This window comes from Equus quagga, chromosome 4 (assembly GCF_021613505.1).
Source record: "Equus quagga isolate Etosha38 chromosome 4, UCLA_HA_Equagga_1.0, whole genome shotgun sequence".
NCBI lineage: Eukaryota > Metazoa > Chordata > Mammalia > Perissodactyla > Equidae > Equus > Equus quagga.
Genome location: NC_060270.1, coordinates 100,620,722 through 100,645,793, shown reverse-complemented (window position 1 = coordinate 100,645,793; position 25,072 = coordinate 100,620,722). Strand labels below are relative to the sequence as shown.

General features: G+C 35.1%; 1 protein-coding gene across 22 annotated transcripts in view; it reads left to right on the top strand.

Moving 5' to 3' along the window:
* The window catches only part of BAZ2B (bromodomain adjacent to zinc finger domain 2B), a 391,257-nt gene that overhangs the window by 131,409 nt on the left and 234,776 nt on the right, over positions 1-25,072 (top strand). For 2 of the 22 annotated variants that reach the window (XM_046658344.1, XM_046658342.1), the window contains one exon: positions 1,484-1,553. The exons of the other annotated variants lie outside the window; for them this stretch is intronic. The gene's annotated coding sequence lies outside the window, so the exon portion shown is untranslated. The remainder of the gene's footprint in view (positions 1-1,483; positions 1,554-25,072) is intronic. 22 annotated transcript variants of the gene reach the window in all.

Sequence of the window (25,072 nt, the reverse complement as noted above, 5' to 3'; positions counted from 1 at the left end):
ATATTTTCTTTTCTGCAGTACAGTGCATTATGATTCTCCTAAGAGGGTAAATGGTGTGCAGAATTTCCTGAACTTATTTCACCAACAGAATCTTTACTTTCATGGGACATATAATTCTTTCAAAGAGTGTATCATATCACTAATGCTCCATTAAATGTATTTAGAGCTCTAGTCAATCTTCTTATTTCAATTATGTTTATAATTATTTTTTTGGTTGCTATGTATTCTACATAATTATACATATTATTTTTTTAACTCTTATTTTACTTATAAGGAATTTGAGGCTGAGTTAATGGAAAATTGGAATCATACCCTCAGTTTCTTGACTCTTATTCCATATTGCTCCTGTCGCTTTGAATTTAATTTTCATTTAGTACTTTTTCCTGAATTCAAATAGGAAGGTTAAGCACTGGGATTTTTTTGTAAGGGAAAAAATAGTTTTCATGTGTTGATACTAGGAAAAGTTAACATTTGTATGTCTTTAGGTTTTTCTTTATGTCTGCATGCGATATCTTGGTAGGTAATTAGAGACAAGTGAAAACAAGTTCTGTTTCAATCAGTTTGATGTAGCTTCCCTTAAATCATTTAAATCCTCTGACATAAATGAGCTAGTTCCTTTCTCATGTTGAATAATTCTTTCAATTACTTCAAGAATGTACGTGTCACTTGGAAAGTAGATTAAATTTGAATGTGCCTAGTAAATTTCTCAGCTATTTCTTTTGCCTTTCTTTTCCTCATTCAGGTTTCTAGTTTTATTTCTTGTAGTGTAGAGGAGGACTCTAGTCAATCTAGATTAATTCTAGATATGTTTTAAAATAGAGATACTGTTGAATCTTGTCACCATAATTGGTCTCACTTTTGCCTTTCCCCAAGCTGTCAGGTGCCTTTAATCTTAGGGTACATTCAAAGTATGTTTTTCCTCCCTCGAGTAGTGTTTGCTTGGACTGGCAGTTTTGTGCAGTGAAAGCAGTTATTGGAGGAGGAATTGGTATTCCTCTTTTAGTTCTATAATTGTTTTTAAAGTTTAATTTATTTAAAGAAATGAAAAGAATTTTTTTCCAATTGTAAAGATAAGGCATAATCATATAGAAAGTTTGAGTAATGCAGAAAAAGTTTATATAAGAAAGTTAAATCACTCAAAATCCTACGATCTAGAGGTAACCACTTTAACTTTGTAGTAACATTGAACTTCCTTCTCTGTAAATATATGCACACACATTTATAAATACAAGGTCATATTCTATTGGCTTGTAATTTGCCTTTTTACTCAATAAAGTATGTTGTGGAGCACTTTTCTTCTCATGAATATAGAGACTATAAATTACTTCTTAATGCCTGCAAAGTCATTTTATGGATATACCATAATTTAATTAATGCCCATTAATAGACATTTAGATGACTTAAAAGTGTTTCAGATTGTGAATAGTTCTATCTTGAACATTTTTGTAGATTTGACTTTACACCTTTGTGATTATTTCTACAGGATAATTCCTAAAAGAGAAATAGCTGTATCAAAATTTTGGTACTTGTTACCAAACTGCTTTCCAGACAAGGTAACAATTTATACTGCCTCTAAAATTATATGAAAGTGCACTCACTGCCATACCTTACTCAATTCTAGGTACTTTGATAATCTGATTGGTGTATAATGATGTCTCAGATTGTTCAAATTTGTATGTCTTTGGTTATTAGTGAAATTTAATATATTTTCACATAATGGGCACTTTTCTTTTAAAGATTTTATTATTTTTTTTCCTTTTTCTCCCCAAAGCCCCTGGTACATAGTTGTATATTCTTAGTTGTGGGTCCTTCTAGTTGTGGCATGTGGGACGCTGCCTCAGCGTGGTTTGATGAGCAGTGCCATGTCCGCGCCCAGGATTCGAACCAACGAAACACTGGGCCACCTGCAGTGGAGCGCGCGAACTTAACCAGTCAGCAAACTTAACTACTTGGCCACGGGGCCAGCCCCACATAATGGCCACTTTTGTTTTTTCTGTGAATTGTCTGTTAACATCTTCTGTCCATAGTTGTATTATGCTCTTAGGACTTTGTGTATATTTGTTTTATCCTCATAAGAATCCTGTAAGATAAGTTCTGAATTTTCCATTTTACAGCTGAGAAAACTGAGATGTGGTTAAGTAAATTGCCCAAGATTTCACAGCTAGTATATGGTAAATCCAGGATTAAATTCAGATTTCCTGTACTGACTCTCAGTAAGGCCAGCTAGATTTAGTTGAACTTCTAAATATATTTCATGAGTGTAATTTAATTTATGATTTGGTAATATTTTGAAGTTGTTTATTTTTCAGGAATTTAATTTCTAGATCTTAAAGGAAAAATATTTTACTCATGTTTGTGAGTATTGGTCCTAGCATCTTAGTCTGTTATTTGTAGAATTCAGCTTAGTGCCCTCCTAACTTCACATAGTCTAAAAGTAGTTCATTCCTATGAATGAAGGAAGACATAGGGATTCTTCCTTTAGATCTGGATGTATTTTTGGAGCTTTTGTATCACTATGAGGGTTTCATAATCATGTTAAGGAAATACATATAGGACTTTAAAATTACGCTTTTTGTGGATTTGGGCCTACTGTCCCAGTCTCTAGTCTGTCCACATTGTTTTGGCTCTTAGAATTTTAGAAGTGGGAGATCTGGAGTATGCATTCCTTGATGTACATGTTAGGAACCTTAGACAAAGAGAGGTTTATAGATTAATTAGTGGCAAACCCCGTAGTTCAACCCTAAACAGCAATTTTACTTATTTCATTTGGGCATTTGAGTGTTTGCTTGTTTTTGGGTGAAGACTTCTTAAGCCATCTCCACTTAATGAATTCCTCAGTCTATTCGCCTTCATACAGTCCTGCATCTCTTAATGACAAGGATACATTCTAATCATTGTTAGGAGGTTTCATTGTTGAGTGAACATCATAGAGTGTACTGAAGGGAAACAAAATTTCCCACGCCAAATTGTGTCTCTTTAACATGAGGATTATTTTAGGCTGATTATTTTTAAGAAACAAGACTCAGAAAGTTTTTCTTCTACCTTTCCCTTAACTGCCTAAAAGAATTCAGATAAAAAACCTTTCTCAGGAAGCAAGTTATCACCTTAGCATAACACGAACTAGGTGGTAGACAGGGAGGAACCTAGAAAACCCTGTTTGTTGGGCTTTTCTCTGTTCTTCTGTTTCTGTGTAACCAAATAAACATTTGGTTTCTAAATGTTTGTTCCTTTTCACCTAACTGTGAATTGCTTTTCTTCTGCTTGAAGTCCCTGACTCTTCCCACCCCCGACATCTTTTGTCTTTAGCTGAGGATAGTACTTAAGGTGACAGGCTTTGGCCATTCTGGCGAGTTACTCAGTTTTCCTCGATTTCTCTCATGTAAACATGTTATTAAACTTTTGTTTGTTTTTTTCCTGTTAATCTGTCTCATGCCAATTTAATTCTTAGACCAGCCAGAAGAACCAAGAAGGATGGAAGAAAATTTCTTCTTTTCCTACAGCACTTAGATAAACCTAGATGGTATACCTACTACACACCTAGGCTATATGGTACTAATCTTACAGGACTACTGTTGTATATACGGTCCATCATTGACCAGAAAGTCATTATGCAGCACATGACTGTATCTTTGATGTATAGCTCTGTGTCTAGAATATGGACAGCACTTGGTAAATGCCTCTTGAATTGAATTTACTTCTATTCTTTTCCATTTTTATTTTATTCTCTCTTCTAGAAAATTTTAAATTTTGTTTTCTACTATATTTTCTTTATGTGGTTATATGGCAATCAGTCTTTTCATTTCACAGCTAATATGTAGTTGTTTAATGAACAGGGACATAGGTGTTCTTCCTGAGTCCAGTGCCCTTCTGGAATTTTATGCTGAATTTATAAATGCAGGTGAAATGAAGAGTTAATTTGTATTGCATCAAATCATAAACGTAGATTTTTAGAATCTGAACTAAGATGCTATTGTTTCTCATATAATAGTACAGAATAGAAATGATAAAATCGTAGAAATGTGTCAGTTTGTTAAGATTAATTTGGCAATAACTATCTAGCTTTATAGCTGAATGAAACCTCTGAGAACTCTATTGGTTCAAGCAGCCTTCAAGAAGGAAGGTGGTTTATAATTTCTGGAAATATAGTACACTTGTTCATAACTTTTTCATAAAGGTCAGTGCTTTGGTTCAGGTACTTTATACAATGATAGTCTAGAGTAATGAAGTCAAGTCAGATGAACTCCTATGTAGTGTTTACTTATTCTCAAGTTTCAAGAGTAGATGGGTGACAGAGTCTCTAAACACATTCCATTGATCATTCACTGCTGGTTAGTTTTTTAACTTCATTGCTGAGTCATGCATACTATTAATGGATTCTTAAGATTAAGTAAAATACTGAAATACAGCTAATTATGGAAGTTGATTATCCTTCTGCAGATTGTCCTGAATTAGAAAGTAACAGCTATAGGAAACCCTTTCATTCACTCATAAGAAAACAGTTATTCTTTGCTTAGTTCTTTTGAATTCACTCTCTGAACTTGTTCTTTAATTTTTTTAGAAGAGGTTCAGATTTATCACAGTGATTTAGAGTGTTTGTAACTAAATTCAAAGTTGTACATAGTCAGCTGAGTGCCTAGACTCTATGAAAGATACTATGCTTAATAGGCTTGAGGAACAGACATGAATAACTCTATGCTTGATACTAAGGATCAAGGACCATAGAACATGATGGGGTGTTGTAGAAATATCAATAACACATTATGTATATGTATAAATATAAATAATAAACATAAATATCTATAACTAGATATGCAAAGTATTGTAGGACCACAAAGAAAGCAGTAGTTATTTTTGACTGGGGCAGATGGATGGGAAAGATTTGTAGACTTAGACTATGTGATCCTTGATGATAGCCTTGCTGAATCTTGAAATCCTGTTGAAGGTTATAATAATAGTTTGGTAGTTTGAGGGAGTTTGAGGATGGAAATGAAGGTAAACTTGAAAATGATTGTTACTATTGCACTCCGCTGAAGTCTTTCTCTTACTACCATCAGTTGAGTGAAACTCCTCAAGGAAGGTCATTAACAATTACCCATTGCTAAATTCTGTGTGGACATTTAAAATTCTCACGCCTGACCTTTCTCTACAAATTGACATATTGACATCTCCTTCCCTCTGTATTTCTGTTTATAAGTGAAAATGGCTTTTTTTTTCTGTATTTAAGAGTATGCTATGTTCTTTTTTTAAAAAAAAAAATTCAGGTAATACAGAAATCTTATCATCCAGAAATAATTTCTAAATATTTTGGTGTAAATTATTTTATGTTTTTTTGGTACTAGTATACACATATATATCCTACTATGCATTGTATTGTGTGAACCTATTTTTCCCTCAACTATATGTCGTGAATATTTTTCTGTATCATAACATACCAAACTATATCATTTTTAATAGCAGAAGAATATTCTATTTTGTCGGTATACTCTAATTTGTTTAACCAATCTCTTATTTCAGGAAATGTAAATTTCTAGCTTTTCACGATTATAGATATTGCTATGAGACCTGTGTGTGTGTCTGATTATTTTCCTAGGATGAAGTAGAGTTATTGGATCAATGAGTATGTACATTTAAATTTTATCTATTTTGGCAGATTTCCCTGTAGAAAAGTTGTACCAACCTATATTTCCATTAACTGTATGAGAGTTCACATTTTCCCAAACTTTTAATCCTTCCAATCTAGTAAAGAAAAGGTTCTATCTTATTTAGATTTGTATTTATTAGAATATTAGAGTAAATCATAGCGTCGGTTTTCTTTGGTACTTATGTTTTCTTTGGAATTGTCTGCTCATATGTTTTGTCCACTTTTGGTGCATGTCCTTTATTCATAAGAATGAAATTTCTACCACATATGTTGGAAATACATTTTTCACAGTTTGTTGTTTACATTTTAACTTTGTGTAAATAACTTTTTAACTGTATACATTTTCTGTATGAAAGATTTTCATTTCACATGTGCTAAGATCTATCTTTTCCTCTATGGTTTATAGCTTTGATGTTAGAATATAGGCTAACCTACTATAACAAAGAGACCAAAACTGCAGTGGCTTAAATAAGATGAACCTTTATTTCTCTTACACATAATAGTTCCCTGGGTAGTGGTCCAGGAATGGCATTGTCATCCCTATCATGTGAATTTCATCTACGAGTCCAAGGTGGCTATACTAGTTGTTGCTTTTTCCCAGCAACGGGAAGGGAGAAAGAAGTGAAAGGTAGTGCAACCTGGAAGTTGCACAGATCACTTCATTTCAAATTGTCCAGAACTTAGTCACAAGGCCACAAGAAAGCATTGGAGATTGAAACTAACAGCTTATGGGTTAACATTTGAGTTTTTGTACAGTGTTGCAGGGGATAGAGTTCTATCACTAAGCTAAGAAGGAAATTGAATATTGAGGGGGTAAAGAAGAGTCTCTGACACAGATGCCGTGTCTAGAAGGAGGTCATTCTCTGTGCTAAGGTGATATTTCTGCTGATATTTTTAAATGGTTTTCTTTTAGTCTGATTTGAAAATCTGGAATTGTGAGTTATGGATCCAATTTAACTTCTCTCCCAAATTCCCAGCCAGTTATCCCAACAGTATTTATTGAATAATTATTAGTTTTTTTCACTAATTTTAAATCCCACTTTTATATACTAAATAAATTCACAGGATTATTTTTGTACTGTTTCAATTATTTCTTTCATCTTCTTATTTCTTCGTCAGTACTTCACTTTTAATTGCTAGCTGTGTGAGTTTTAATATTTGTTAGGGCAGATGTCTCATCTTTGTTCATTTATTTCAGAATGCTTCTGTTAGTTATTTTTTCAGGTATATTTTGACCATTTTTGTCAAGTTCCAGGAAATAACCCTTTGAGTTTTGATTGGGTTTGGATTAAATTCACAAATTTTGATTCGTTCTGTTGTTTTATTTCATTTTGTAACTTACTTCATAGAGATAAAATTTTCCTTGATTTTCCTTGGAGTAGAAGACAATCATTCATTCTTGTTTCCTGGTGTATGTTTTCTTCCTTAATCTTTCACATACTTATTATCCAGCTTCCTTTTTTTCTGGTTAAGTCATCTTCATATAAGGGCAGATTTATTTACCTAAGAAATGTAGCTAGAGTCTTACTGACTTCTCTTTCTGTTTATCTGGGTATTGTTTTGTATCCTGAAGGCTTTGATAATATGGGTTTATTCAGACATTTAGTTCCTTATTCAACAGCTTGAGATGGTTAGGGAAGGAACTGAATCTTTGTTGATTATTTATTTATTTGTTTTTGAAACCATTGCATTCACATCTAGATTCATACCTTTGAAAAACAGCCTGCCCAGGCCCCAATTCTGCTTTCATTCCCACTTTGAAGTGCCCACTTGGTAAAGAGATAGTTCTGAAAATTTGCCATGCTGCCTAAAAGGTGAGACTGTCTGGTCTATCTGGTGAGACTGTATATCCATCCACACTCCCATCCCTTTACCAATAGCTGCCCACCCCTCTGCCATGTCATCGTCCCCTCCCCCCACCCCCCACCACAATTGCAGCCTCTATTGCTATTATTCTATAGCTGTGAAAAAAGTCTAAGAAGATTGGTGTCTATCTCTCCTGTAGCGTTTCTCCTTACATATTGCTAACTTGAGAGATTCTCCATCCAAACAACACACCATGATCAGAGCAAGCCCTAACCCACTCTTTGGAATTTGGGTCAGAGCTAAATGCTGAGGAGTAGCTATGTGCATTCTCTTCCAGCTGTGCTTCTGCACCAAGGGAGTACTTTGGATCAATGGCAAGTGTAAGCATATCCCAGTATAGTGAACCAGTCTTTCCATGGCTCTCTTCTGTCTTCATTTCTTGTTCCTAACACATTTGATCCTTTATTTCTTGGTTCTGGCTTATAATTACAATGATTCAGACTAAAAACTTCTCAGTGAAGAGCTTATCTTAAAAGAGTCAGAACTGGGGGCCTGCCCCATGGCCAGTGGTTGGATCTGTGTGCTCTGCTTGGGTGGCTGGGGTTTCACCCAGTGGGATTCTGGGCGCTGACATGGCACCGCTCATCAGGCCATGCTGAGGTACCGTCCCACATAGCACAACCAGAGGCACTCACAACTAGAATAGACAACTATGTACTGGGGGGCTTTGGGGAGAAGAAGAAGAAAAAAAAAAAAAGATTGTCAACAGATGTTAGCTCAGGTGCCAATCTTTAAAAAAAAAAAGAACTGATGTATATTATAACATTATTTACTGTTTGCTCTCCTGTTGGTTCTCCCATACCTGCACAAACAAAAAGCTTTTAAGATCACCCTCTGATTCAGTGTTTTTGGTGTAGCAGTAGACATTTTGGAAGTAGGACGTGTTTGCTTATTGCAGAGTGGCACGAAATGAAGTGCCGAGGTGCCCATGGTTCTATGGGGTATCTAGCAGGTATTGTAGAGATAATCTTGATGATTTAGACCTGGTAGGATAGTCGAACAGTGCTGCTTTGGTTCTGCATAATCAGTTTTTATATATCCCTTCACCATCTCCTGTCACGTGACGAAGAGAAGTCCTTCCAGTTGTTTAGTTTGGGACACTTGGGTGTTTAAGTCTTCTGTGGCCTGCCACTTTACTGTCTGTATGATCTTGGTAAATCATTTAATCTCTCTCTAAGCTTCCATTTCCTTTTCTGAGATGATGCTTACTCTGTGTACCTCAATATTAAGAACTAATATGAAAATATATGTAAATTATTTTCATAAACTGTAAAATTCCATACAGATAGACACAGATTTGACCTAGGATGCTGTAAAGCAATTGCAGGAGACAGTGTTGGAATTCTGTCAGAAGTCTCTACTACCTGCATCTTTTCTGTAATTAAAACAGGGCATTAGGCCCTTCCATGAATCTAAAGTCTCTCTCACCATTTTTTGTTTGTTTTTTTTAAGATTGGCACCTGAGCTAACAACTGTTGCCAATCTTTTTTTTTATTGCTTTTTCTCCCCAAATCCTCCCAGTACACAGTTGTATTATTTTAGTTGTGGGTCCCTCTAGCTGTGGCATGTAGGACACCACCTTAGCATGGCCCAACGAGGGGTGCCATGTCCGCGCTCAGGATCTGAACCGGCAAAACCCTGGGCCACCAAAGTGAGTGTATGAACTTAACCACTCTGCCAATGGGCCGGCCCCTCACTCACCGTTTTATAGAGTATATTCTTTTGTTTTTATAGCTTATCTAATGGTTATATAAGGCAAAAACCAAGGATGGTATGTAATGTGAGAAAGCAACACTCTTTGAGCAGTCTAAGTATGGTATCCACACAATTAGACTAATATTATAAGAATGAGTTTTTGTCTAAATGTATAACTTCTAATTTACTAAGGCTGAGATTTTGTAGAAACAATATAGAAGTGGATGGAAAAAAGGATTCCAGTCTACCATGCTCATATGTTCATGATTTGTGTGAACCATGTTACCATGCTTCCTTCTCATCATTATAAACCAAGACTAAACTAGTAATAATAAATAAGATAAAAGTTATAAATCGAAAGGGAAAGTAAGATTGAAAAATAATGAAAAAAATGAAAAGTCTAATGAAAAATTAAAACTGTGAAGTGGCAAGGGAGAAAATAAATCAAAAGTAAGATAAAATAATTTTAAAAGGATAGAGTAAATGTAAAACTAAAGTACTGAGTATCAGAAATATCAGACACAGAAGTTGACATTTTATTCATTCTGCTGTTATTGAATTATGTTTGTCAATCACCACGCTGGCTGGATCAACAGAAAACCCATTCATTTCAACCCATAAAATGTTAGTGAGAACTGAATTCAGTGATGCAAAAAACATTTTTCAGCATTTGTAACAATACAAACAAACATTGCTAGAGGTAATTTCCCACAAGTACTGAATTTTAATCAAAATTACTGACCAAGATACAGAATGTCCTGATGTAACCGACCCAGTTATATTTGTCTAGTTTCATGAAAGGCCCTGATCTGACACTGTTCACAATTTAGGCGTGTGAAGCTTGACAGTGCTTTGAAATTACATGTACTTTTTGTATTTTTTCAAAAAATTACATTTATAAGAGCTATAATATTAATAGTTATATTCTTTAGTGTTGTGAATAAGAATTCTATACATAGCTTTTACCTAATTAAGTACAATTTTTGACTTTATTTGTATATAATTTCAAACTGTAGAAAACTTGGAAGTATAGAATACCCATATAGCTTTATCGTTTTTTCCAAATTCACCTACTTTTTTTTTTTTGGTTCTAAATCATTTGAGGGTAATGGCCCTTTACACCTAAATGCGTTAGTGTGTGCTTCTTTTTTCTTTTGTTTTTTTTTACTGGGGAAGATTAGCTCTGAGCTATCATCTCTTGCCAATCTTCCTCGTTTCTTTGTTTGTTTGTTTTGCTGAGGAAGATTAACCCTGAGCTAACATCTGTGCTAGTCTTCCTCTACTTTGTATGTGGCTTGGTGCCACAGCGTGGCTCATGAGTGGTGTAGGTCTGTGCCCATGATCCAAACCTGCAAACCTGGGCCGCCAATCTTAACCACTATGCCATAGGGCTGGTCCCTTCCGTGTGTATTTCTCAAGAATAAGGGTACAGTTATCATATTCAGAAAAATTTAAAGTTTTACAGAACTCTAATCTCCTTTGCATATTTCAATTTTTATTAGTTGACCAAATATTGTCCTTCACGTTTCTTCCTCCATTCAATACAGGATTCCAGTCCACGATCAAGTTTTGCAGTTAATTGTCATTTCTCTTTGGTATCCTTTAATATGTAATTCTACTACAGCTTTTCTTTATCTTTTTTTTTTTTTAAAGATTTTATTTTTTCCTTTTTCTGCCCAAAGCCCCCCAGTACATAGTTGTATATTCTTCGTTGTGGGTCCTTCTAGTTGTGGCATGTGGGACGCTGCCTCAGCGTGGTTTGATGAGCAGTGCCATGTCCGCGCCCAGGATTTGAACCAACGAAACACTGGGCCGCCTGCAGCGGAGCGCGCAAATTTAACCACTCGGCCACGGGGCCAGCCCCTTTTCTTTATCATCTTTAACGTCAGTGTTTTTGAAGAAAATATTTCCCTTCCCTCTTTCTTTTTAATTGAATATTCCTAATTTGGGGTTGTCTGATATTTCCTCATGGTTAGATTCAGGTTACACATTCCAGGCAACACTTGGATTGTAAGTGACCACCTCTATGTTCCATTCATTGCAATTGACTCATTGAACCTTCTTTCTGCTTTGCCCTTTAACTCACTAGTTCTACTGCATACAATCAGGATGTTATTTAAGGGTATTCTTAAAAGAACATATGGTGTTATGGGGATGGATGGTCGTGATGGCTTCACAACAATGAGAATATATTTAATACCACTGAACTGCACACTTAAAAATGGTTAAGATGGCAGGGCTGGCCCCGTGGTCGAGTGGTTAAGTTTGCGCGCTCCGCTGCAGGCAGCCCAGTGTTTCGTTGGTTCGAATCCTGGGCGTGGACATGGCACTGCTCATCAAACCACGCTGAGGCAGCATCCCACATACGACAACTAGAAGGACCCTCAACAAAGAATATACAGCTATGTACTGGGGGGCTTTGGGGAGAAAAAGGAAAAAAATAAAATCTTTAAAAAAAAATGGTTAAGATGGCAAATGTTTTTGTTGTTGTTGTTGAGTTAATGATAGGTTACAATCTTGTGAAATTTCAGTTGTACATTAATGTTTGTCATTCGTGTTGTAGGTGCACCACTTCACCCTTTGTGCCCACCCCCCACCCCACCTTTCCCCCTGGTAGCCACTAATCTGTTCTCTTTGTCTACATTTTTAAAGTCCTCATATGAGTGGAGTCATACAGAGATTATCCTTCTCTAACTGGCTTATTTCACTTAACATAATTCCCTCAAGGTCCATCCATGTTATTGCAAATAGAATGATTTTGTTCTGTTTTGCAGCTGAGTAGTATTCCATTGTATATATATATCACATCGTCTTTATCCATTCATCTGTTGATGGGCACTTAGGTTGCTTCCATGTCTTGGCTATTGTAAATAATGCTGCAGTGAACATTGGGGTGCATAGGACTTTTGGAATTGCTGACTTCAAGCTCTTTAGATAGATACCCAGTAGTGGAATAGCTGGATCGTTTGGTAGTTCTATTTTTAATTTTTTGAGGAATCTCCATACTGTTTTCCATGATGGCTGCACCAGTTTGCATTCCCACCAGCAGTGTATGAGGGTTCCTTTTTCTCCGCAACCTCTCCAACATTTGTTGCTATTAGTTTTAGATATTTTTGTCGTTGTAATGGGTGTAAGGTGATATCTTACTGTAGTTTTGATTTGCATTTCCCTGATGATCAGCGATGATGAACATCTTTTCATGTGCCTATTGGTGATCCGTATATCTTCTTTGGAGAAATGTCTGTTCATGTCTCCAGCCCATTTTTTGATCGGGTTGTTTGATTTTTTGTTGTTGAGTTGTGAGAGTTCTTTATATATTATGGATATTAAGCCTCTGTCAGATATATGACTTGCAAATGTTTCTTCCCAGTTAGTGGGTTGTTTTTTTGTTTCAATCCTGTTTTCATTTGCCTTGAAGAAGCTCTTTAGTCTGATGAAGTCCCATTTGTTTATTCTTTCTATTGTTTCCCTTCTCTGAGAAGACATGGTGTCTGAAAAGATCCTTTTAATACTGATGTCAAAGAGTGTACTGCCTATGTTTTCTTCTAGAAGCCTTATGGTTTCAGGTCTCAGCTTTAGGTCTTTGATCCATTTTGAGTTTATTTTGGTGAATGGTGAAAAAGAATGGTTGATTTTCATTCTTTTACATATGGCTTTCCAGTTTTCCCAGCACCATTTGTTGAAAAGACTTTATTTTCTCCATTGTATGCCCTCAGTTCCTTTGTTGAAGATAAGCTGTCCATAGATGTGTGGTTTTATTTCTGGGCTTTCAATTCTGTTCCATTGATCTGTGCACCTGTTTTTGTACCAGTACCATGCTGTTTTGATTACTGTAGCTTTGTAGTATGTTTTGAAGTCAGGGATTGTGATGCCTCCCGTTTTGTTCTTTTTTCTCAGGATTGCTTTAGCAATTTGGGGTCTTTTGTTGCCCCATATGAATTTTAGGATTCTTTGCTCTAATTCTGTAAAGATTGTCATTGGGCTTCTGATTGGGATAGCGCTGAATCTGTAGATTGCTTTAGGTAGAATGGACATTTTAACTATGTTTATTCTTCCAATCCATGTACATGGAATGTCTTTCCATCTCCTTATGTCGTCATCCAATTCTCTCAGAAAGGCCTTGTAATTTTCATTATATAGGTCCTTCACTTCCTTAGTTAAATTTACCCCAAGGTATTTTATTCTTTTTGTTGCAAGTGTGAATGGTATTGTGTTCTTGAGTTCTTTTTCTGTTAGTTCATTATTAGAATGTAGAAATGCTACTGATTTATGCAAATTGACTTTACACCCTGCAACTTTGCTGTAGTTGTTGATTACTTCTAAGAGTTTTCCAATGGATTCTTTGGGGTTTTCTATATATAAGATCATGTCATCTGCAAACAGCGAGAGTTTCACTTCTTCCCTCCCTATTTGCATCCCTTTTATTCCTTTTTCTTGCCTGATTGCTCTGGCCAGGACCTCCAGTACTATGTTAAATAAGAACGGCGATAGAGGGCATCCTTGTCTCGTTCCTGTTTTCAGGGGGATGGTGCTCAGTTTTTGCCCATTGAGTATGATGTTGGCTGTGGGTTTGTCATATATGGCCTTTATTATGTTGAGGTAGTTTCCTTCTATCCCCATTTTGTTAAGAGTTTTTATCATAAATGGCTGTTGGATCTTGTCAAATGCTTTCTCTGCATCTATTGAGATGATCATGTGGTTTTTGTTCCTCAGTTTGTTGATGTGGTGTATCCCATTGATTGATTTGCGGATGTTGAACCATCCCTGTGTCCCTGGTATGAATCCCACCTGCTCATGATGTGTGATCCTTTTTTTTTTTTTTAAAGATTTTATTTTTTCCTTTTTCTCCCCAAAGCCCCCCGGTACATAGTTGTGTATTCTTCGTTGTGGGTTCCTCTAGTTGTGGCATGTGGGACGCTGCCTCAGCGTGGTCTGACGAGCAGTGCCATGTCCGCGCCCAGGATTCGAACTAACGAAACACTGGGCCGCCTGCAGCGGAGCGCGCGAACTTAACCACTCGGCCACGGGGCCAGCCCCATGATGTGTGATCCTTTTGATGAATAAGATGGCAAATTTTATGTTTATTTTAACAAAATGAAAAAACGAAAAAAAGAACAGAGGTAGACCTAGGTTTCATATTTCTTATGAATCCAATCAGGGACTAGTTGCGTAGAATATAGTCCCATACATATAATGCATCCTTAAAAAGTACTTAGCAGTTATTTGATAATTATTAACATCATTATTTTAATTAGTAGATAATGTAGTACAGAAATCCATTTTATTCTGTATATGACTTGCTTTTCCTATGATGGTCTACTATTACTTTTGCTTACTTCTCATCTACCACCTTGCCCCTTGCAATTTGGAGTTTTAGTCCTCAGTATTCTTAAAATGTTTTGATATTTCCTCCTGTTTCAGGACAAAAAAATCAGAAAAATAAAAGGCATTTGTTTAACAAATAGCTGTACTTTTAAAAAGAAATTATTCTGCTCATAATGTTCCTATCTTATCAAAATGCACCTGTAATATAATAACCTCAAATAGTTGATAATTTACCTTTGAGCTTGACCTATATTATGTAGATATGTAGAATTTTCTTTTCTATTATGATTGCTCCTTTATTGTGGTATTAACACTTACTGGAAACAGCCACATAGTCTCTACATATAAGAAATCCAAACTAGATTATTATTATTGTATTTATAAAAGGTAACCTGCCTTCTCTTCCCACTACTCTACTGAAATATTTCCTTTGTGCATCATGAGTTATATTCTCTTTTTTAAATTCAGTGACCTTCTCTTAGTCCTCGTCATCTCATTACCTTACTGGCAATGAATCTTGAAGGCTTTCTGAGTCATAATTAGTCTATTAAGTGTAAACATTTTTTATTATATTTTCAAGAGCTCTCTGTTGGTTTTCTACCTTCAAGGGAATTTTAGATCCAATTTATTTGCTTACTGCCTGAGATATTAGGGGAGTAGGATTAAGAGTAGAGTTCCTGAGGATAGGTAACCCCTCTAAATAACTCCCTAAATCTTAAGCTAAAAGAACCAATGGGTCTGTACTACAATGATTGCTTTGGCTCTACAATCTGTTGCAGAGATTTTGAGACTGTGTCTGTGCTAGGGGCTAGATTCATTTGATTCATTCAACACATAATTATTTATTGAATACCTACTATGGATTAGGCACTGAGAAAACAGAGGCACACAAAACATATTCCTTGCCCTCAGAGTAGGGAATGATTAACAGTACCCACATGAAAGATTAGGTGATTACCGTAAAGCTTAGACACTGAAGATCAGAGAGCTGAGGTGGAGGTTCTAGTTCTGTTAAGTGTAGGGCCATTATAAAGAGTGAATTTTTGTTTTTTTATTAAATTCTAATCATTTTCAGTGAAGCCTGAAGTTATACAATAATTTTGAAGTTTAGAATTTGGAATACCTAAGAGCGTTTCCATAGATCTCCTTTAAACTGTGTCACTTAGTTAATAAAATATTCAAATATTGGTATTCAGAATCCACTGCATTTTAATTACTGTATCCTTAAAAAGAGATATACCTGGGGCCAGCCCAGTAGCCGAGTGGTTAAGTTCACACGTTCTGCTTTGGTGGCCCAAGGTGTCGCCAGTTCGTATCCTGGGTGTGGACATGACACTGTTCATCAAGCCATGCTGAGGCAGCATCTCAAATGCCACAACTAGAAGGACCCACAACTAAAAATACACAAGTATGTACCGGGGGGCTTTGGGAAGAAAAAGAAAAAAGAAAATCTTTAAAAGAAAAGAGAGAGATGCCTTCTACAGTAGAGGTAACTTTAAAAAGTTGCTAAGAGAAACAAAATATTCTTCTTTTTTTTTTTGGCTGAGGAAGATTTGCCCTGAGCTAACATCCATTGCTGATCTTCCTCTTTTTGTATGTGAGCCGCCACCACAGCATGGCCACTGACAGACAGTGGTGTGGGTCTGCGCCCAGGAGCTGAACCAGGGCTGCCAAAGTGGAGTGTGCTGAACTTAACCACTAGGCCATCAGTGCTGGCCCCAAAATATTCTTTTGTGTAAAATTTATACTATGGTTTCAGATATTTGTCTTTGAATATTATCCAATTGGTTAACTTTATTTTCTAGCGCAAAGAAATTCAAGTAGAATGTTTTGTAAATAAACATCATTAAATGTATTAAGGGAACATCTATCTAAAATAGCACTGTTTTTCACAACTGGAGGGACCCACCACTAAGATATACAACTATGTACTTGGGGGATTTGGGGAGAAAAAAAATTTTTTTAAATAACACTGTTTTGAATATTTCTATAAATTGCTCCCATGCTGTTAAATTACTGTATTTTTACTGACAATTATATCACTCATTTCTAATAAATTGAGTTTAGTACTTTCTCCACAATCCAGATTCCAAATCGTTTTCACTTTCCTCAGGCCCCTAACCCTTCCACAATCCCTTGCAATGTTTTTTGAAACTTAAAAACATTTTAAAACATTATAAACATACAGACTATAAAATAATAGAATGAAAATGCAGGTACTATACCTACCACCTTGCTTTAATAAATCTTAACCTTTTGCCACATATGCTTTAACTTAGTATTTTAAATAAATAAAAACAGATACACTTGAGACTTCATGTATAACCAGCCATGCCATTCTCTCCCTTCCCTCTCTCCACAGAAGAGAGATTTATGTTGATTGCTCCTATGAAAGTACTTGTACATTTTTGTACCACACGTGTATATGCTATGCAGTATTATTTGCCATGTTTTAAAACTTTATAAAGTTAATTATACCTCAAAAAGAAGAGAAAACCTTATATAGCATTATACTGTATATATTATTTTCCAACCTGCTTTTTTCACTAATCTTTGTTTTTCAGATTTATCCATGTTCATTCATGTAGCATAAGTCATTGATCTTATTGCTGAACAGTATTTTTTGTATGAATATAATACAATTAATTTATCTTTTCTTATAGTGAATATTTTTCAGTATAACTGTCGCAAGGAACATTCTTGTACTTGTCTTCTTATACATAGCTATGGGAGTTACTGAAGGGTATGTATCTAGAACTGGATTTACACCTTGAAATGGTTAGCTATTGACGAATTGCTCTTTCTGATGGTTGTACAGTTAACATTCCACAAGCCACAGGTCTGTTTTATGACTTAGGACAGCTCTGACCTCATGGCTGCCAGTGGAACACATCCACCCACTCTTCAGAGTGTCCTTTTCACTGCTCCCAAGTGACCTCCAAGCCCCCTATGTCCACATACTTGGGGTGCAAGGTCTGGGGGCTGCTGTCTCTGCCATTGGTCTTGGCTTTTCTGGACAACATCATTGTACAGGGGGGAGTTGCCGTGACAAAATGCATGCTGGTTTCTATTTCTTTTGCTTCTGAATGAATTTGATATTATCAGACTTAAAATTTTTACCAATCTGACTGGTCTTTAAGTGATAGCTGATTGCTATTTTTATTTCTCCAGTACTCTGGTTGAACATCTTTCATATGTTTACTAAGTTTCATGTCATATGTCATCTAAGTTTCTTCTTCATGAATTGCCTGTTCATATTCATGTTCAAAATTAGATTGTCTATTTCTTATTCTACATATATTCTAGACACTTAGATGCATTAGAGATGTCTTTTTCCCAGTCAATGCCTTGTCTTTTCAATTTGATTAAAGTGTCTTTGTTGTGTAGAAGTTTAAAAATTGTTAATTTAGTCAAAGTTTTTTACTTTATGATTTTTTTTTTTAATCTTTCCCTATTATTCCCTTGTTCTAGTAAGTAGCCCAAAACTTAGTGGCTTAAAACAACAATTATTGTATTATATCTCAAGGTTTCTGTGTGTTAGGAATTCAGACAGGGTGTAGGAGGGTTGTCTTGTTTCTATTCCACAGGCTTCAGATGGAGCGACTTGACATCTGGGGGTGACTTCACAGCTGTGGGCTACAATAATATGAAGATATCTTTGCTCGCGTCTAGTGGTTGGTGCTGGGTTGTTGACTAGGATTTCAACTTGGCTGCTGTCCAGAAATCCTACATGCTTACCTTATTTCATTGAGTAGGAACTACAGGACAGTATTAAATAGAAGTGGTAATAACAAATATTCAGTTTTTTTCTTGACCATATTGGAAATGCTTCTTTATTTTAATTATTATTTGTGACTATTAATGTGTTGTCATGTTAAAGAACTTTTTTACTGTTCCACTAAGCTGTATAGGAGTTTTTAATTGCAAATTAGAGTTGAATTTTATTGAATACTTTTTTTTGTATTTTTGAGAAGATATCATAATTTTCTCCTTTTAATTTGTTAATATTATGCCTAACATTAATAGCTTTTCAGAAATAGATGTCCTTGCGTTCTCTGAATAAAACTTGCTTAATCATCCTTTGTTAATAGTATTTTAATATTCTGCTGGATTTGATTTACCAGTTTATTTAGGATTTTGCAACTGAAATTGGTTTGGTTTTGCTTTCAAAATTATACTGACTTTAAAATGAACCTTTCTTCTTTCTCTCTTTTTCCTGTTTTTAATAATAAATACTTAATCCAAAAGAAGGCAGGAAAAGAGGGAAAGAGGAACAAAAAACATAGGACTAAAAGAAAACAACCAGCAAGATAGTAGATTTAAATCCAGCACATCAATAATTGTATGTAAATGATTGAAATATTCCAGTTAAGAGGAAAATATTGTCAGATTGGATTAAACTATAAGACCCAAGTATATGCTATTGAAGAGAAACTCAATCTAAATATAAAGATATAGATAGCTTAAAAGTAAAAGGGGATAAAAGATATACTCTATAAATACTAATCAAAAGGAAACTGTGTTGATTATATTAATTTCAGGAAAAGTAGGTATCAAAGCAAGGAATGTTATCAGGGATGACAGAAATTAATGATAAGGGATTGCTGTCAGCAAGAATTATCAAAACATAAAAACCCTAAAATCACATGCACCTAAAAAGTAACAAAATAAAATGAACAACTTTATTTCAGTAAATTTGAAATCTTATATAAAATGGGTTATTTCCTTGAAAAACAAAAAGTAGCAAAATTGTTTCAGGATTTTTTAAAACTTGAGTAAATGAATAATTGAGAAATAAACTATCAATGATCAAAGTTACCCTCCCCTAACAATAAGAAAAAATAAACTAGCCTTTAAGCAACGGATGATAGTGTTTTATATAAAATTTCTCATTTCGTGGCTATTACTTCATTGTGTTTTGGCTTCTGTTCCTGCTGAGGAATAGTCTGTCGTTAGGTTAATTCTTATTCCTTATGAGGTAATCTGTCTTTTTCTTTTTGACATCTTTTATGAGTTCCTGTTTATCCTAATGTTCTGCAATTTCATCTTGATGTGTTTAGATGTAGGTATATTTTTATTTATCCTTCTTGGGACACAATATATACTTTAATCTGAGAAATGTATTCCTTCCTCACTTCTAGCAAATACTCAGTTGTTAACTCTTCAAATATTGCTTCTTTATCATTTCCTCCATTTCTTTCTCATGGCCCTTCTATTATATGTTGGACCTCTCAGTATCTCCTCTGTGTCTCTCAACTGTTTTTTTAAAAACACGTTTACTGAGTTATTCGCATACCATAAAATTCACATTTTTAAATAAATATACAATTCAGTGGATTTTAATATATTCACAGAGTTGTGTAACCATCACCACTCTGTAATTTTAGGACATTTTCATCACCCCGTGAAGAAATTGCATATAAACCAGAAGTCACTCCCTATCTCCCACTCTCCCAGGCCCTAGTAACTGCCTTCTACTTTCTGTCTCTCTGAATTTCCCTATTCTGGACATTTCATATAAATCGAACCATGCAATATGTGGTCTTTGTCACTGGCTTCTTTCACGTAAGAATGTTTCCTAGGTTCATCCATGTTGTAGCGTGTATCAGTATTTCCTTCCATTTTATTATGGAATAATATGTCATAGTAGAGATATACCACACTTTGTTTATCTGTTTATCAGTGATGGCCATTTGAATAGTTATGAATATTGAACAGTTATGAATAATGCTGCTCTTAACATTCATGTACAAAATCTACATACATTTAGACTTTTGTGTGAACATAAGTTTTCAGTTCTTTTGGGTATACACCTAGGAATGGGACTGCTGGCAACTGTATGTTTAACTTATTGAGGAACTGCGATGTATTTTCCAAAGTGGCTACAACATTTTGCAATTCTACCAGCAGTGTTTAAGGTTCCAGTTTCTCCACATCTTCACCAACACTTGTTATTTTCTTTTTCTTTTTAGCCAGTCTAGTGGGTGTGATGTAGTTTCTCATTGTGGTTTTCAGTTGCATGTCTCTGATGACTAATGATGTTGAGGATCTTTTCATGTGCTTATTGGTCATTTGTGTATCTTCTTTGGATAAGTGTCTATTCAAATCCTTTGCCCATTTTTAAATTGTGTTATTTGTTTTTAATTATTGTTTTAATAGTTTTAAATATATATTTTGGATATAGTTCTCTTATTAGATATGATTTGCAAATATTTTCTCCCATTCTGTTAGTTTTTCACTTTCTTGATAGTGTCCTTTGAAGCGCAAAAGTTTTACATTTATATGAAGTTCAATTTATCTATTTTTCCTTTGGTGGCTTGTGCTTTTGATGTTGATTACTTTTGCTTTTGACATTATATATAAGAAATCATTGCCTACTAAAATGTCAAGAAGATTTGCATCTGTATTTTCTTCTAAGAGTTTTGTATTTTTAGCTGTTATGTTTGGGTTGTTGATCCATTTTGAGGTAATTTTTGTGTGTAGTGTGAGGTAGGGGTCCAACCTCGTTCTTTTGCATGTGGATAGCCAGTTGTCCCAGCACTTTTTGTTGAAAAGACATTCTTTTCCCATTGAATTGTTTTGACACTCTTGTCAAATATCAATTGACCATAAAAATAAAGGTTTATTTCTTGATTCTCAATTCTACTTCATTGATATAATGTCTAGCATTAAGCTCATACCACACTGCTTTGATTCCTGTAGCTTTCTAGTAAGTTTTGAACGTGGGAAGTGTAAGCCCTCCAACTTTGTTCTTCTTCCAGATTGTATTGGCAATTCTGGGTCCCTTATTGCCAGATTTCTTGCAGCAAGCTCTCCTCTCATGTCTTACCTCTGTGTAGTCTTGTTAACCTTTCATTTTTTTAATCTGAAATTACTTTAAGATCACTGAAAATATTTTTTGGCCAAATTCAGTCTTCCCCTCTCCCATACTATACTCCTTTTATTTTTTTTTCAATTTTCTAGTAAAATCTTTCCCTTTTTCTCTTTCAGTTTCCGCTCTTTTTTCTGACATTTTTTCCTCACCATGTTTCTTTTTCTCTTCCTGCTAGTTTGAGAGTACCCTTCGTGTCCTAAGCACTCTATTAATCCCTGGAAGAGAAAATTCCAATTAAACACAATCCTTATTCTCAAGTTGCTTATGATAAATAACTTAAAAGACAGGTAAGTAGTTCCATGCTAAATTCTCTGTCTTTCGTAAAGGAGATCCCGGTTTTTGTTTGTGATTTTGATTTTGATATTACACTTTGGTTTAAATTTTGGTAAACTTGAAAATAATACTGAGTTTAAAAGAGAGTCCTTATAAATAATTATAAAAGATAAAAGCAAGCATTGTCTGTATTAAAAAACTGAGTAAAAATGAATGGCAAGGGGCTGACCTGGTGGTGCAGTGTTTAAGTGGGTACGTTCCGCTTTGGTGGCCTGGGGTTCGCTGGTTCAGATCCTGGGTGTGAGCATGGCACTGCTTAGCACGCCATGCTGTGGTAGGCGTCCCACATATAAAGTAGAGGAAGATGGGCATGGATGTTAGCTCGGGGCTAGTCTTCCTCAGCGAAAAGAGGAGGATTGGTAGCAGTTAGCTCAGGGCTAATCTTCCAAAAATAAATAAATAAATAAAATGTGAGTGCCAAAAAAAAAAAAGAATGAATGGCAAGAAAGGAAAAACAAACTCTAAAAAGTGATGCAAGAATGACTATACATATTAATAAATAAAATAAATATAGTTTACTTCTTTTTTTATTCACTTTTCACTCATTTATTCATTTTTCCAAAATAAATGTATCAAGTATTGGGTTTTTTCCCCAAACAACAAATTCTCCAATTCTTCAACACGGACTGGGTCTCCAACAGTTTAATTCCGTTTTGACTGTAACTAGTCAGAGTTAGTGGAAATCCCATAGGTTAAGGGTTCTGTCCTCCCACAAGATTGCCCCCACTTCCAATGCCAGTTGCAAATGGGGTCACTAGGCTACCCACACTTCTTCCTGGTCAACTAATCATGAGTTCCCATGACTCCTCCTCAGAACTCAGTAGAACTCAAGAAAGTGTTATATTTCCTATTGCAGCTTATGAAAAAGGATACAGATGAACAGTCAGGTGAAGTGGTACATAGGGTAAGATCCAGAAAGGTCCTGAGCACAGGAAACTCTGTCTCCACGGAGTCAGTGTATACCATCCTCCTGGCATGTGGATCTGCTCACTAACTTAGAAGCTCCCTGAACCCTATTGTTTAGGGATTTTAGTGGAAGTCTCATTACGTAGGGATGATTGATTAAGTCATTGGCCATTGGTGACTGAACTCAATCTCAAGCTCCTCTCCTGCCTCTGCAGGTGGGTGGAGCTGAATAGTCTAACTCTCTAATTGAGTCGTTGGTTTTTCTGGTTTTTCTCATCAGCATACGAAGACAATAAGTTTAAATTCCAGAACTTTTTGGAGCTCTGGGACAGGAACTAAGGACAAAGACTAAATACTTATTTTTTATTATACCACAAGCATCTATTATATATTAGACATAAGCATTGTTTTTATGGAACTAGGCGTCTAGTGAAAGGAAACAAATTAATAAAAAGAAAATTCTAACAAGGTGAGATAAGTTATTCAGTGATAGATATATGCACAGCATCTTATGGGATATTAAGATTACCTCACTTATCCAGGCTGCAGGGAGTACTGAGAGTTAGAGTTGGAGGCAGATGGCAGAGGTTAGCAAAGGATTTCTGGAGGAAGTTACTTTTCTCCTGACAAAAGGAAAGAAGACAGAGAGAAAGGGTAAGAAATGTCCTGGGGCTGTAAATGACAGGAAAAGGTCATTTAAGATAGGGTGACTCTGCCCTTATCATGATATGCAGGGGAGATTCTCAAATTGAGCATTTCTCTACTTTTTTTTTAATCTCTTGCCCTTTTCCATACTACAGTGAAATCCCATTAAAAATAGTAGAATGAAATTGTCCGTTTTCTAAAGGGAAATTTATTTCTAAGTGAGAACATTTTAATTTTTAAATTTTAAACCAAAGATCAGAATCTTTGTTCTCCACGTACTGATATTGTGCCTCAGAGGAAGGTGAGGCACAGATAAGCTACACAACTTAAACAGACGTGTATTGAAAACTTCTGTTTCAGACACTGCACAAGGCTGACTATTTTATTATGGAACAGTTTTTGGGTCTTAGTGTATTGTCCAAGCTTCTTGGGATTAAGGTAAACAGCAAAAAAAATTATGTCCCAGATGAATTGCTGAAAATGATGAAAGTTTTATTTGTATACGTATTTTGAAATATGATGACAATGAAGCAATTAGAAAAGCAAAATCATTCTTTAACTTTGAATCAAAAAATACGTTTTTACCATTAGAAATTTCAGTATCTTTTGTTGTATAGTTTTGTTTCTAAAAATCCTAAATCTACCAACTTTAAAAAGCACACATTATATTTTCATTTTTTATACTATTTCTGCTTAGTATTAGGAAACTTGCTGATGAAATGGATAATTACAGAAGTTCAGCATTAAATCTGTTTCTATATTTTTATTAAAACTTCTTTGCCTATTTTGTTTAGGTATATGACCGGAAAAGGAAGAACACAGTCTGCACATTTTGTAGTATGTTGGTTAAACTTTGGGTTGCTCCAAAAACAATCATTTCCTTCAGAATAGTCTACTTCACAATTTTTTTAGAAACTGAAGGCACTATTCTCTGAAATATTCCAACTTTATGCTTGTTTAATTCTTTAGCAATTTGAGAACAAGAATCTATTTTTCATTTGAATCATCTTTTTTATTGTTTTGAGAACAAAGCTGGGTGGCATTAACATGTAATTCTTATGTATCATTGATAATATCACAAATATACATTGAAATTATAAGTCAAGACATAATTTATTATGGAATAGATGGCGTACATTGGTATTGTACCAATTGTTACTTGGTAAATGCTGCTTGTACATCGCTAGGTATAAGAGGGACCATGTCAAGTAATGTTAGAGGGTAGGTCATAGAAACCCTAATATAAAGAAAAAATAGTAAATGATTTAATAAAACATTTATTTATAATAGTGAATTAAAATTATGTCTAATAAAACTTAAATATTCAAGTGACTAAACTTAGAAACGTTTCGTGATCTTGTCCTCTTCTCCCAGCAAGTTCAGTACTATCTTTGTTTCAAATTCCAGCCCTTAAGAATCACAACTGGTAAGCTCACAAGTATTCTTTTCACCATGAAATCCGGCTGCTGACTGAATCTGGTTAACTAGCTTGATGATCAGGATCTCTTACTCCTAGAACTTTAAGTTGCCTTTTCAGACCAGTAATCCAGATACTGGCCTATCGTTGGCCGCTGTTGAAAGAATCAAACTAACTCGTCTTTAAAGCTCCAAATGAGAGAGCTTTTAATTTTTTTTTTTTAAGCTTTTCAGTCTGCATGAAAACTCAGTGAAGAACTAAGTGACCATGCAAAAATTATATACTTTTACTTTCAAGCTGTAATCATTTGTTTTGTTAGTTTCTTTTGAAATGCTGCAGCCTGTTTTAATATCTACCTTTTTTTCTGATT